The following is a 12,214-nucleotide window of genomic DNA, read 5'->3' on the forward strand; positions in this document are numbered from 1 at the left end:
ACATCCTGATGCTACCCTTGCCCTGACAATTCTAGGATGAAGGGGTACCACAACAAATGGAGACACCCCCCAGGAGGCTGCCCGAGATTAGGATATCCTCATTTTCTTGAAGCAGATGAAGCCAGCTCCCAGAGAAACTACATCTGGCATCTCTGAAGCACAGAATGTTGATCTGGCCGGAAAGTTCCAGCTGCTGCTAGAGCTGGGAGAGGAAGAGGACAGAAAGTAGTTCATATGTGGGGTTTGTTTCCACAGGGTTGTTGTTGTAGCCTGACTGTCCTCCATTTCCACAGATTAAGGTTTGGTCTCAGGATTCCACAATGGAGATGAATTGATAATGCTCCCTGAGCACCCTGGGTAGCTGACCCCCTGCCGTCGGCTAACTGCCTAGTGGATTGCGGTCCAAAGCTGGCAGGCTTGTCTTTCTTGCCTCTGACCTTAAGCGACTCTACTCTGTAGCCACATATAGGTATGTGGGGCTCCTCCCAATCTAGGATCAGGCGCTTCCGGAAGGGTTGGATCAGAACAGGAATCTTGGACAACACGTCATCCATCGGCTGGATACTAGAACCACAACCTGGAGAGAAGGTCCACCAGAGCTGGGTCTTTGCTCTCAGAGTGGAAATGACCCCTCTGCACTCCGCTCTGGGATCTTTGATAGTTGAGTAAGCATGTGGCCGGCTTAAAGACTGCACGGGAGAGACTGGCTACTCTTGGTGGCCTGGTACCTCATCCCAGTAGCCCAGCAGGCCTGCAGTGCGGGTTGGCAGAGGCAGCGGATGCTCCGAGGACGTCACTGCAGTTGCGATCTCTCCCCACTAGATGTCTTCCAAGTTAATCGGAATTTCAGAGCGTTGTCTGCCCCTGCGTCTGAGACTTGGTTTCCCCGGCCTCATTTTGGAATCTGGAGTTTCTCTGGGAAAGCAAAAATTGTCCTTTGTTTCTAACCGCCCCTTTGCTCCCCTACTCTCCAAATCCTAGCCCTGGAAGCCAACTAGAATAAAATACTGGCTCCCTGCGGGTCCGAGTCGCCCTGCTCAAGCCTTTGGAATCTTTTTATGACCTTTGATGTGTTTAAATAACATGGCAAGGCTGAGCACACACCTCGGATTAAACTTTAATCGGCTGCAGTCAAGGTCGTCCAGGTGGTAAATGCGTTTCCTGTGACTTCTCCTAGCGGATACGGCAGGGTCCAAGGTCTGGGGGCACAGCCCTGGGCTTCTAGCCTCACCTCCTGCCTCTGCCTAGGCTTGGGAGGGAGAGAAGTGGGGCCACCTCATAGAGCTCCAGAGGAGACGAAGGAAATGGAATCCGAGGTGGACACCCAGGGTGGGCTAATGACCGGAGTGATTTTTTTTTTTAATGGCTACTAAGACAGAATAGTTAAAAACTCCAAGAACCACTGCCAATTTCCCCTCACCTCAGAGAATGGTGTTCCAAAGTCATGGTCAATGCCTTGATTATTTCTCCCAGCATGGTTCTGCTTCCAGGCAACTGGAAAGGGGGCGGGGGTCCTCTGGTAATGACAGTTAAGTCAACTTAGCTGCTTGTACTGGAGGTTGCCACGCTCATTCACATAGATCAAGACCTAGAACTCAGGCTGCAGTTGCCCCTCTGTGGGCCACACAAGGTTACTTTTGCGTTTTTTTTTTTTTTTTTTTTTTTTTTTTTTTTTCCCTGTCTGAGTCACTGGGTCTGAATATAGCTTTCTGAGCCAATACACCTGTCAGTGGGAACTGTCTTACGACGCCAGGACAGTGAAGCCTCTTTCTGTACTTTTAAAAAGTCATCACTAAGAGTGACTTCTGGGGAAAATGGGGGTCAAAGCATTGGAGTAGATCTCTCTCTCTCTCTCTCTCTCTCTCTCTTTCTCCCCCCCCCCCCCCCGTGTGTATGTGTGTTGTAATTTGTAATCAACTGACTATGTTAGCTGTCTGGATGGCACCTCTTCACAAAATGGGCCAAGAATCCCTTTGGGAAATTTTATCAAGCTATATTTGGATTCAAGAAGGGCACCACTAAAGTGCAGTATCTCAAGGGTTGGACCTCACCTTTATAGGCATCTACTCAGACTTCCCCCTGGGGTCAGTTCCTGGTCTGGAAATGAACAGTCTATCCATGCCCGTGAAGAACTATGTTGTCCCAAAATTAAATGCATGCCTCATCTTCAACCTTTTTCCCATCCTGAGTACTTGTAGGCAAGATCCCTAATGCTTCTCTAGAGCCGAGGTTCCCGGAGCTCATACCTATAGTAATAGTATCAGTATGGTGGTCGTGTATGCTTTTGATCCCAGCACTGAAAAGGCAGAGGAAAGTGAATCTCAGTGAGTTCAATGCCAACCTGATTTATATAGGGAGTTCTAGGACTATCAGGCCATATAATGACACCCTGGCCAAATATTAATACTATTATTATTAATAATAACAGCAACACTACATATTTTATTTATACTTTTCAGCATTGGGAGATCAAATACAAGGCCTTGCGCATGCTACACAAGTTCTTCACTACTGAGTCACATACCCAATCAATTACTTACTGGTTCTTTCTCCCAAAGTCAAGAAACTCCGTATACTAAAATAGGTTCTGAATCTTTGAGTTGGAGACAATATCATCACACACTCAAGTTAGTTTTAAAATTCCTTCTTCACAGAAACTTCTGGGAGCTAGTAACACCACTCTATACCTTGATCTTTGTAGTAGTTCACAAGTGTATACATATATATAAAAAATCACTCAGCTGGGTATTTGAGATTTGTATACTTGGCTATATGTAAGTTATACAGCAATAAAAACAATTTTAGTGCTTCCTCATAACGACCTGTGAAGTAGGTCCCGAGGTTATTATAATCATCTCCATTTTACAGACCACGCGGCTAAGACTCAAGGGAAGCTAGAGAGACCCCGGCCTCTGTGGATGAAAACTACCTAAGCTTCTTCCTTCAGGCTTGGTGCTCAGCCTTCAGTCAGCTCTTCCTCTCATATAGACTCCCCAGGTAGCAGGGAACTCAATCTAGACATTGGGTTTGCAGGGTGGTTTCCAGGCAAGAACTCAACCATCTCTTTCAGTTTTCTTAGTCTTCGGGTGGAGGGATGATGGGGAGGGCCTGGTGCTCAGAGCCTTGAGGCCTAGAGGGCCCTACTAGTCTCTCCTATAATGAGGAAGCTGTGCCCTCGGGGCCGGAATGCATTTCCTTTGTATAGTCGCTGGTCTCTGTCCAGGCTCAGAGGGGCTGGGAGACCTTACCCGGCCAGCCTCACTCCGGTAACTTCCTACCCCGGTAACCCACCACCAGTTTTTCAAAAGCACTACCGGAACGGGGTGAAGGGTGTTCTGAAATACCGCCGGCTGCAGTTGGATGGCCAAGGACATAGAAAGAGGTTGTTATTTATGCCAGGCACAGTCACAAAAGGCTCCCCAAAATATCGAGCGGAGATATTTTATCGCTCAGCCTGTCTGCAGCCTGTAATTATGCGTTCAAGATGTTTAATGCATTAGCTCCTTTCGCTGGTTGAGAGCCTTAGCTGGGGGCACGGGAGAGGCAAGTCTGGAGATGGTTATGTCGTACAGTCGCAAACATTAGTCTGCCCTTACTGTAAACGGCCAGGCCACCTTTATGAGAAGTCAGGAAAACTTTAAGAATAGCCGCCGCCGCCGCCACCGCGCGTTTACCCCGGAAAGCTGCTTTTGTTTTGGTTTGGTTTGATTTTCTTCCCTCTCCCGGATTGTTCGAAGTGTCTATCTGAAGGCTTTCAGGTCACGTTCCGGGGAGCTCCAGAGAGGGCTCCCCGAAGAGGCAGGCTATGCCAGTCCCCGGTGCCTTAGTCTTCGAAGGCCTCTCGCCACAAGGGGCTCCCCGGCACGCACCGGGCGGTGACGCGGCCTGGGGCGGTGGAACCCTCGGGGCGGCGGGGCGGCCCGCTTGAGCAAGGTCAGACTCCTCCGGCAGTTTGGAGTTGTAACCGGTTAGTCTTCACTTTCTCACCCGACACCAAGGTCACTCCAGACTGAGACGAGACGTCTTGAAGGAGGCCTTGTTCGCGTGAACAGGATTGAACTTTGCTGGGGTGGGGTGCAAGGTCAGCACTCGCAAGGCTGACCTGGGCTGAACTTGCTATTTCAGGTCCAAGTGCTTTGGGGCCAGGAGGACAGCTGGGATGGGGGGGAACCCCGCCTCCATTCCCGGGCCAGCACGTCCTCACCCCGGGCAGGTCAACCTCCCACTTTCTCAGTGGCCAGGGCAGGCGCCAGGGCTCCGGGGGGAACCTTGTAAGGTCCTTGTAAGGCACCTGCCCGGCACCCAGCGGTCGTCACTTCGGGCCCCGGTTCAGACTGCTGCCCGCCTGCAGTGTGAAAGTGGCCAGCTCGAGGGACCTTGCCTCTTGTCCCCAGTTCTAGAGCAGCGGGGGTGTGCGATTGAAAGTCGTTGATAGCTCTCTTCCTCCGAGCCCCCGATTTTCACTTTAGTCCACGCTTTTAGCATAAGAACAAGGTGGAGACTACAAGAGTGCCCGGCGGGGCTCAGCCAAGTTGCTGGGCGACAGTGTTTCTGGTTATATGTGCCACTTTCGTCCACCATCGCTCAGTCTAACTGGGTCCTGGTCCGCAGGAGGGGCGCTACCGAGGGTTTCTTTGCTGGAGGCGGGCAGGCTTGCCACCCAAACCCCTGGATCTGCGCTCCCTTTGACTCGGCCTTCCATCACCCCGCAAGCCTTGGCTTTTCCTTAGAAAAGATCCGATTTTTAAACTCGTTTTTAGGCTGCTGCCTCAAAACTAAAACAAAACAAAACGACCGATCGCTCCCTGTGCGTTGAGAGGCGAGTAGGAAAATCTGTGTGGGATCTAGGCCCTTTCCGGACCGCTGTTGATGCCTCCGGGTACGGAGAAAGGGAGGGTGCGCATGGACCTGAGCGGAGGGCGAAATTCCAGGGAGGGGAAGTGCGCGCACAAAGAACTAAGACAAAATTTCGTAGCTGGTTCCTGATCCAAAGGGAGACCCTTTGGGCGACAGTGCTTGCGGATTTAGAGTCTGGGCCTTCAGATTTAGGGAGAGGCCCTTGAGATGTTCACTTCCGATCTGCCTCTGGACGGTTCGGTTGGGGCTCTAGTCTCTGAGAGTTAGAAGGAGGTCCTGGGTGGCTGCACCCTTAAACGCTGCGCTTTGAGTAACTTTGCATAATGAGGCCTCTTCAAATCTGGTTGCGATGGGATTGTATCAGTTATGGCTGGACATTGGGGAGCAGACTTTGGGAGGAGCAGACCTTCTCTCTGTTCTTTTTCCTTCCTCATCACCCTCTCCCAGTCTTCCTCAGTCTGCCCAGTTTCTGAGTCTCCGTCTCTATCCCTCCCTCCCTCCCTCCCTCCCTCCCTCCCTCCCTCCCTCCCTCCCTCCCTCCCTCCCTCCTTTAATCCACAAGAGTCAGAGCCCCCAAGTCAATCTGCTGGGACATTTAAGGAAAGGTCGAACTGGGGTGCATATTTCAGACCCCAGAAGTAGCTTTGTCCTAAAGGCTGAAAAGTTAAATGAGAGCCATATTCAGTGTTCTGCGAGCCTGTAACCTGAAGGTTCCCACTTACGCAATTTTCTAGAGACACTTGTAGAACTGCTTGCTTGTGAGGCTAAGCAGAATTTAGTACACCTTTCCTGGCGCAACTGAAAAAAAAAAAAAATCAGTACCCTTAAGCAGTTCTCAACCAGTGGGTCGCGACCCTTTCACAGGAGTCACCTGAGACCCTCGGAAAACACAGACAATTACATTACAATTCATAGCAAAATTACAGTTATGAAGTAGCAGCAGAAATAATTTTATGGTTGGGGGGTCACCACAACATGAGGAACCTTATTAAAGGGTCGAGGCACTAGGAAGGCTGAGCACCACGGCTCTAGAGGAAGGAGGGAAAGGCACGAGTCTTTTTGCTGTTTTGAGAGGACTTTTCCTGTCTCTCCCTTTTCTCTTGTGCAGAATCACATTTTTGGAGGTGTTCTAACAGCAGTCCAATATGTGATCCTCTCTCTCCCGGAAGTGAACCTGAGCAGGGCTTCTGTGGTCCCTCCTGACAGTGTTCCTTAGCCACCCAAGAAGAGCCTGGGGGAGCAGAGAAATGTATTCCCAAGGCCTCCCGCTTCTGCTTGGGCTTCTGCTTGGGCCCTGGGACTGGGGGAAGCTGGACTTGACCAGGCTCCCGGAGAAGTGGCACATTTCCCTTGCAGCTGTCCCAACCAGGAAGAGGTGGACAGAATTCGGCAGGACTCTAGCAAATTGGTGTTCAGGCCACCTGGAAAACCTTGATTTCTCATTTCTTCAGATCCCCAGTGGAGGGATTACCAAGCTGAGCCAGCTCCTTGCCAGTTTCAGCCTCTACATTTGGGTTTCCTGCCCAGGAATATTGGAGCTTTTGTTGAAATTTTTCCCTAGCAGCCCTACCCTCTTACTTTTGGCTTTCTGGTTTCTATTAGCAAGGGACTTCATGTAAGATAATCTGGGTTTCTCCCTCTGACCTCTGAAACATGTAATTTGGGGGAGATACTGTATTTAAAATGCCAGTCCCCGTAATGAGCCCAGCTTAGCAGTGTGAGCTCCCCCCCTCCCCTTAATGAACAGAGCTGTCGAGAAATCATTTCACTTTGATCTCGTTTGTGACCTGAGTTTTTGGCTTAGAGAAGACTGGGCAGCTAATTGGATTCTTCAGTTGCCTTTAATCTCCTCCACCTCTGCACTTGGAACCTGACCAAGCCGAATTAAAACGAGTCTGATAAACAAGATGTAGCTGGCTCCCAGGTTAGCAGCGACAAGAAAGCCACTCCCCACCTGCCCCCCACCCCTGTGGGGTTTAATGATCACGGTGTGCTTGGCACCTCACAAAACCCACAGAGCTACGGGCTCCCAGAACCTGCAGCCCGGAAGTCTTCAGAATCCTTTCCTCTCTCTCCTGACACCCTGGATGTGGCTTAATTAGGAAGAGAAGGAGAGGTCCAGGGAGAGGGGGAAGTCCACTTACAATTGGTGCTGAGAAGCAAGGTTGGGGTCATCTTAAAGAGAGGCAGTGCGCGTCCAGAAGGCTTTGTCCCCAGGAGAGGAATCAAGCCAGGCTGAGGTTTTGAGGGCCAGACAGTAAAGATTTGAATTTCCAACTGTGCTTCAAGAGTTGGGGGGTGTAGGAGAGAAATAGGATCTGAGGGCAGGGTTATGCAGCCTGAGGGGCTGGGAATCGTGGGTTTTTATTTCATCTCCTCAGATGCCAGGGTTTTGCGCTCTGAAGGCAAAGCAAAGGAATGGTACCTCCCATTCTCAGTTGGGGCGAGAGAAAAGATCCTCTTAGGCTGCTTCCTGAGGATCCAGTGGACCTTCTTCCCCGGCTGGCTGGAGGAGTCCTGAGGGCATGCTTTCTCTAAGGTGGTGGGGTTTGGTCCAGGTGGCCTCCTTTGCAGTGGAGGCTGCTGGCCTTTGCCTTCAGGACATGTAGTCTCATTTTTTGTCAGTTGTGAGGACAAAGGGTGTCTTCAGACATTGTCAAGTGTCCACTCCGGGGCAAGAGTTACTTCCAGTTGAGAACCATCAGTCCAGGCCTCCATGAGGCAGACACGGTTGGTGGGGAAGTCGAGTGTTTTGCTTAAAGTGATCTTTGTAGAGTCTTAGAGGCTCGGGTCTCTGTTGCCAGGTACAGGAAAACCTTCCTATGGGCGTCTTGAACGTCTATTGCAGTACCTTCCTTAAGGCTTTGGATAAGCACATAGCTTCCTGGGCATGTAATCTAAACCTTTAGACTTATTGTGAATCTAGGATAAAGGTGTTTGTGAGTTTGTTCAGGGTGAGCACTAGATGAGAGAGAGGCATACAGGTCTTACCTTTTCTGCTTGATGATGATGTCACATGGTTAGGCCACTGTACATCCTCTGTAAGTGGTGCCTGTGAATGGAGCGCCTGTAGCACATCTTCCAGTGTGATGCTGTTGGTATATGCAGACTCCACAGCTCAGCAAACATCCCTTCCCTCCAGCTCTGAGACCCATCCCTCTTGAGTCTGAGTAAGCACTCCTCACATAGGCTCTGTGCAGTCTGTTGTAATCAGCAAAGAGTGAATTTGTCATAACTTCTTTTTTTGTTGTTGGTTTTTCAAGACAGGGTTTCACTGTGTATCCTTGGCTATCCTTGAATTCTCTCTGTAGACCAGGCTGGCCTTGAACTCAGAGAGATCAGTCTGAGTGCTGGGATTAAAGGAATGCGCCACCGCGGCCGCTGCCACCACCGCTGCTGCCACCACCATCTGACATTGTCATACCTTCTTAAATATTTAACTCTTAGCTGGGAGGTGGTGCCTTTAATCCCAGCACTCAGGAGGCAGAGGTAGTTGGATCTCTGTGAGTTCGAGGCTAGCCTGGTCTATAGAGTGAGATCCAGGACAGGCTCCAAAGCTACACAGAGAAACCCTGTCTCAAAAACCAACCAACCAACCATCCAACCAACCACCAGCAACACCAAAAACCCTTAAGTTCTTCTATAATGATGGAAAATAATTTGTAAAATAATAATTTTATGGGCCTGGAGAGATGGTCCAGAGCCCTTGCTGCCTTCCCAGAGGACTGGAGTTCAGTTCCCAACACCCATGTGGGGCGGCTCACAAACACCTGTAGTTCCAGTTCCGAGGGATTTGATGTCTCTGACCTCTGAGGGCACCTACAGTCATATGCACATATTTACACACAGACACCTATACATGTAATTAAAAATAATTTTAAAATCTTTGAAAATAAGAGTTTTACTATAGCTATCTCTGTTTTCTGTTTGCTTGGGTTTTTTTGTTTGTTTGTTTGTTTGTTTTGTTTTGTTTTTGTTTTTGTTTTTGTTTTTCAAGACAGGGTTTCTCTGTGTAACTTTGTGCCTTTCCTGGATCTTGCTCTGTAGACCAGGCTGGCCTCGAACTCACAAAGATCCGCCTGGCTCTGCCTCCCGAGTGCTGGGATTAAAGGCGTGTGCCACGACTGCCTGGCCATTTTGTTTCATTTTTGAGACAGGGTCTCTCTGTGCTTCCCTGGCTGTCCTGGAACGCACTATGTAGATCAGGCTGGTCTCTAACTCACAGGGATGCACCTGCCTCTGCCTCCTGAGTGCTGGGATTAAAGTTGTGTGCTATCATACCAGTCTACTATATCCATCTCAACCAGATTTTTTTCTTTCTCTTCTTGGTCTTTCTTTTTGAGTTCGCCTTTTATATCCTCAGAAAAAGTGGTAAGGATTGAGAACAGTTGATTAATTAACAAAGGCAGTTCTATTAGTTTTGAATATTAGTAACAACACAAAGAAACATGAAGGTTAGGTAATATTTTACACACACACACACACACACACACACACACACACACACACACATATAAATAAAATTTTAGGTATTTTTCACCAGCAAGACACATTTTGGAATCAGGATATTGAGATGCTGTCCTTTGGCATTTGACAAAAGTCACCCAATACTAGAGCTGATCGAATTATGAATATTAGCTAATTTAATCTGCCTAATAACTCTGATTTATAATCATCTCCATCTCTTAGAGGGGGAAAGAAAACCAAGGTTCAGTCAGGTAAGTAACTTGCCCAAGCTCGTTCTGCAACTAGGAGATGACGTTAGAATTGTTTTTTACACTAGAGCCAAGGCTAGCACCCCGTCCTGTGCCGAGGACTAAGCCATAGCTCTTGTACGTACTAAGCATGTGACCTAAAACACCATGTCCCAGGACCCATTTTTCAGTGACTGATTCCTCCCATCCTTTATGCTGGGTAGAAGCAGTGGTCGTGACGGCAGCTAGAGATGATGGCCTCATGGTCAAGAGCACATGCTGGTCTTGACCAGAGTTCTGTGTCTACCACCTACTTCTGGTGGCTCACAACTTCCTGTAAGTCCAACTTCCGGAAACTCACAGACTCATCTGGCTTCCTCTGTCACTGCACTCATGTGGACATCCCTCACTTGCATATTCATAATTCAGAACATAAAATATTACGTTTTAAAGGGAGGACAGCTGTTGAGGAGATGGGCATCTCTGTGCTAAGTATGAAGCCACTGTCCTAGAAATGTCACTCCGAACAGGCTTCAGGGCCGGACTCCTCCTCAGCAGTGGGTCTATTAATAGAAGATTTCCTGATAATTTCAAGTTATGGGAAATGTAGCTCATATGCCAGGTATTTACTGCCCCAGGAACACAAGAGACGTACTGAAGGAGGGAAGTCCGTAATTGTAGAAAAACATCCATTCTGGGAACAGAACTCAGTGGCAGCCAGAGACGTTCTTCACAGGTTTCCGGCCCTGCTGGTGGCCCCTCCACCAGGCTCCATACAGGCAGGAACCCCCAGAAGAGGAAAGGGGCCTGTGTTAGGAGTCATCAACCTGTCACCACTGCTGGGGTGAATATGGCCTCTGAGTTGGATGGGGGGGGGGAGCCTGCTTTATAGCAGGACCAGCTGCAGGGCTGGGGGCAGGGTTTAGGACTGTGAGAGAGACGTAGAAGCTGGAGGCAGGCCACACGGAGGTAGCCCACGGCCCCTGAGCAGCAGGGAGGTGCTCACAGGAGGTAGCGCTGAGCGTGGACACGGAAGTCATTTTTGTGTTCACGTGTGGACTTCTGTGAGAGAGAAAAGAGGGGTGACCTCACTGGGTAAATGATCCCGTGAAGAATGACATGAGAAACCTAGGAAGGAGCAGGGGGGGCAGGTTCCATAAGAGGTGTGGGGTGTGGGGTGTGGTAAAGGTGGGCAGAGGAGGCCGGGGTGCTGCTGGTGGACCTAGGTGGTATCTCTAAGTTTGGCAGACTGGAAGAGCTTGCTCCTGGTGGGTATGGGAGGTTGGTGCTGGAGACCAGTACCATCTGGATATAAATGGAAGGTAACAGAAGTTTCGTTGAGCTCCTACTGTGTGCCAGATGTGGCAGTTTACTTTGTTTCTTTTTCTTCTTTAAGATTTTTACTATTTTTATTTATATGTGCGTGTCAGTATGCGTGTATGCTATAAGCATGCAGGTGCCCACAGAGGCCAGAAGAAGGCACGAGATCCCTCTGAGCTGGAGTTGCAGTCATGAGCCCTGGACCCGGGTTCTGTGAACCACACTTGGGTCCTATGGAAGAGCAACAAGCCTCATAATCTCTGCAGCTCGTTTTTATTTTGTAGGAATCTTCTCATAGGGCACCATCTCCCCGGTTAACTTCTCTGAGTTGTGTACTGGTGTTATATCCATTTCACAGATGGGGAGACTGAGTCAGAGGTCGGTGACTAAAGCAAAGTCTTCCCCATTGGGTGGCAGAGCCCTTTTCTCAGCTGCTGGGCATTGGGACTACAGAGGGAGGCCTAAGATGGAGCATGGTGAAGGGGAGACACGTGGGAAGCTTCTGTGTATGGTTTTACTTGTTTTCAGGCCCACCTTAGGAAGGCATCCAAAGGTGATGAAGATCTTCTGTTTCTTTTGGGGGGCAGGTGGGAAGGCATCATTGCTTGGGGTAGGGGTTCTAGGATGCAGTGGCTGTGCAGTTCCTAGATGACTGATGATGCCAGCTGGAAGGGCTGGGCCAGACACCGCAGTTCCACAAAGCTCTGCTCCCCAAAGCTCCGCAAAGCTCATGCAGTAGACCTGAAGAAACCCTGAGGCCTGGACCAGACACACAGAAACCTGCCTCCTGGCCTCAGGGCCTCTGCACTGCATCACAGAGGGCTGCACTAGACCTGGCGCATGGCGCGTGACTTAGCCTCTTCCTGCTCCTCTTTGCCGCCATCTTTGGCTCCCAGCTCCATGACTTCACCAGGGCCCAGGACCTTTAGCAGGCATGGGACCTTTCTTTTTCTCTCTTTCTTTCTTTCTTTCTTTCTTTCTTTCTTTCTTTCTTTCTTTCTTTCTTTCTTTCTTTCTTTCTTTCTTTCTTTCTTTCTTTCTTTCTTTCTTTCTTTCTTTCTATTTTTGAGAGAGGATTTCTCTGTGTAGCCCTGACTGTCCTGGATCTCACCTTGTAGATCATGCTAGGACTTTTAACCTTAAAGGGAAGCTTGATAATGCAGCATGGATTAATACTTTGAGCACCATTTGTCTCAGATGAGACCTTGAATGACAGGTGCTATAAGAGATGCAGTGGTGCACGCCTTTAATCCCAGCACTCAGGAGGCAGAGGCAGATGGATCTTTGTGAGTTCAAGGCCAGCCTGGTCTACAGAGCGAGATCCAGGAAAGGACAAAGCTACA

This window comes from Peromyscus maniculatus, chromosome 3, assembly GCF_049852395.1.
Source record: "Peromyscus maniculatus bairdii isolate BWxNUB_F1_BW_parent chromosome 3, HU_Pman_BW_mat_3.1, whole genome shotgun sequence".
NCBI lineage: Eukaryota > Metazoa > Chordata > Mammalia > Rodentia > Cricetidae > Peromyscus > Peromyscus maniculatus.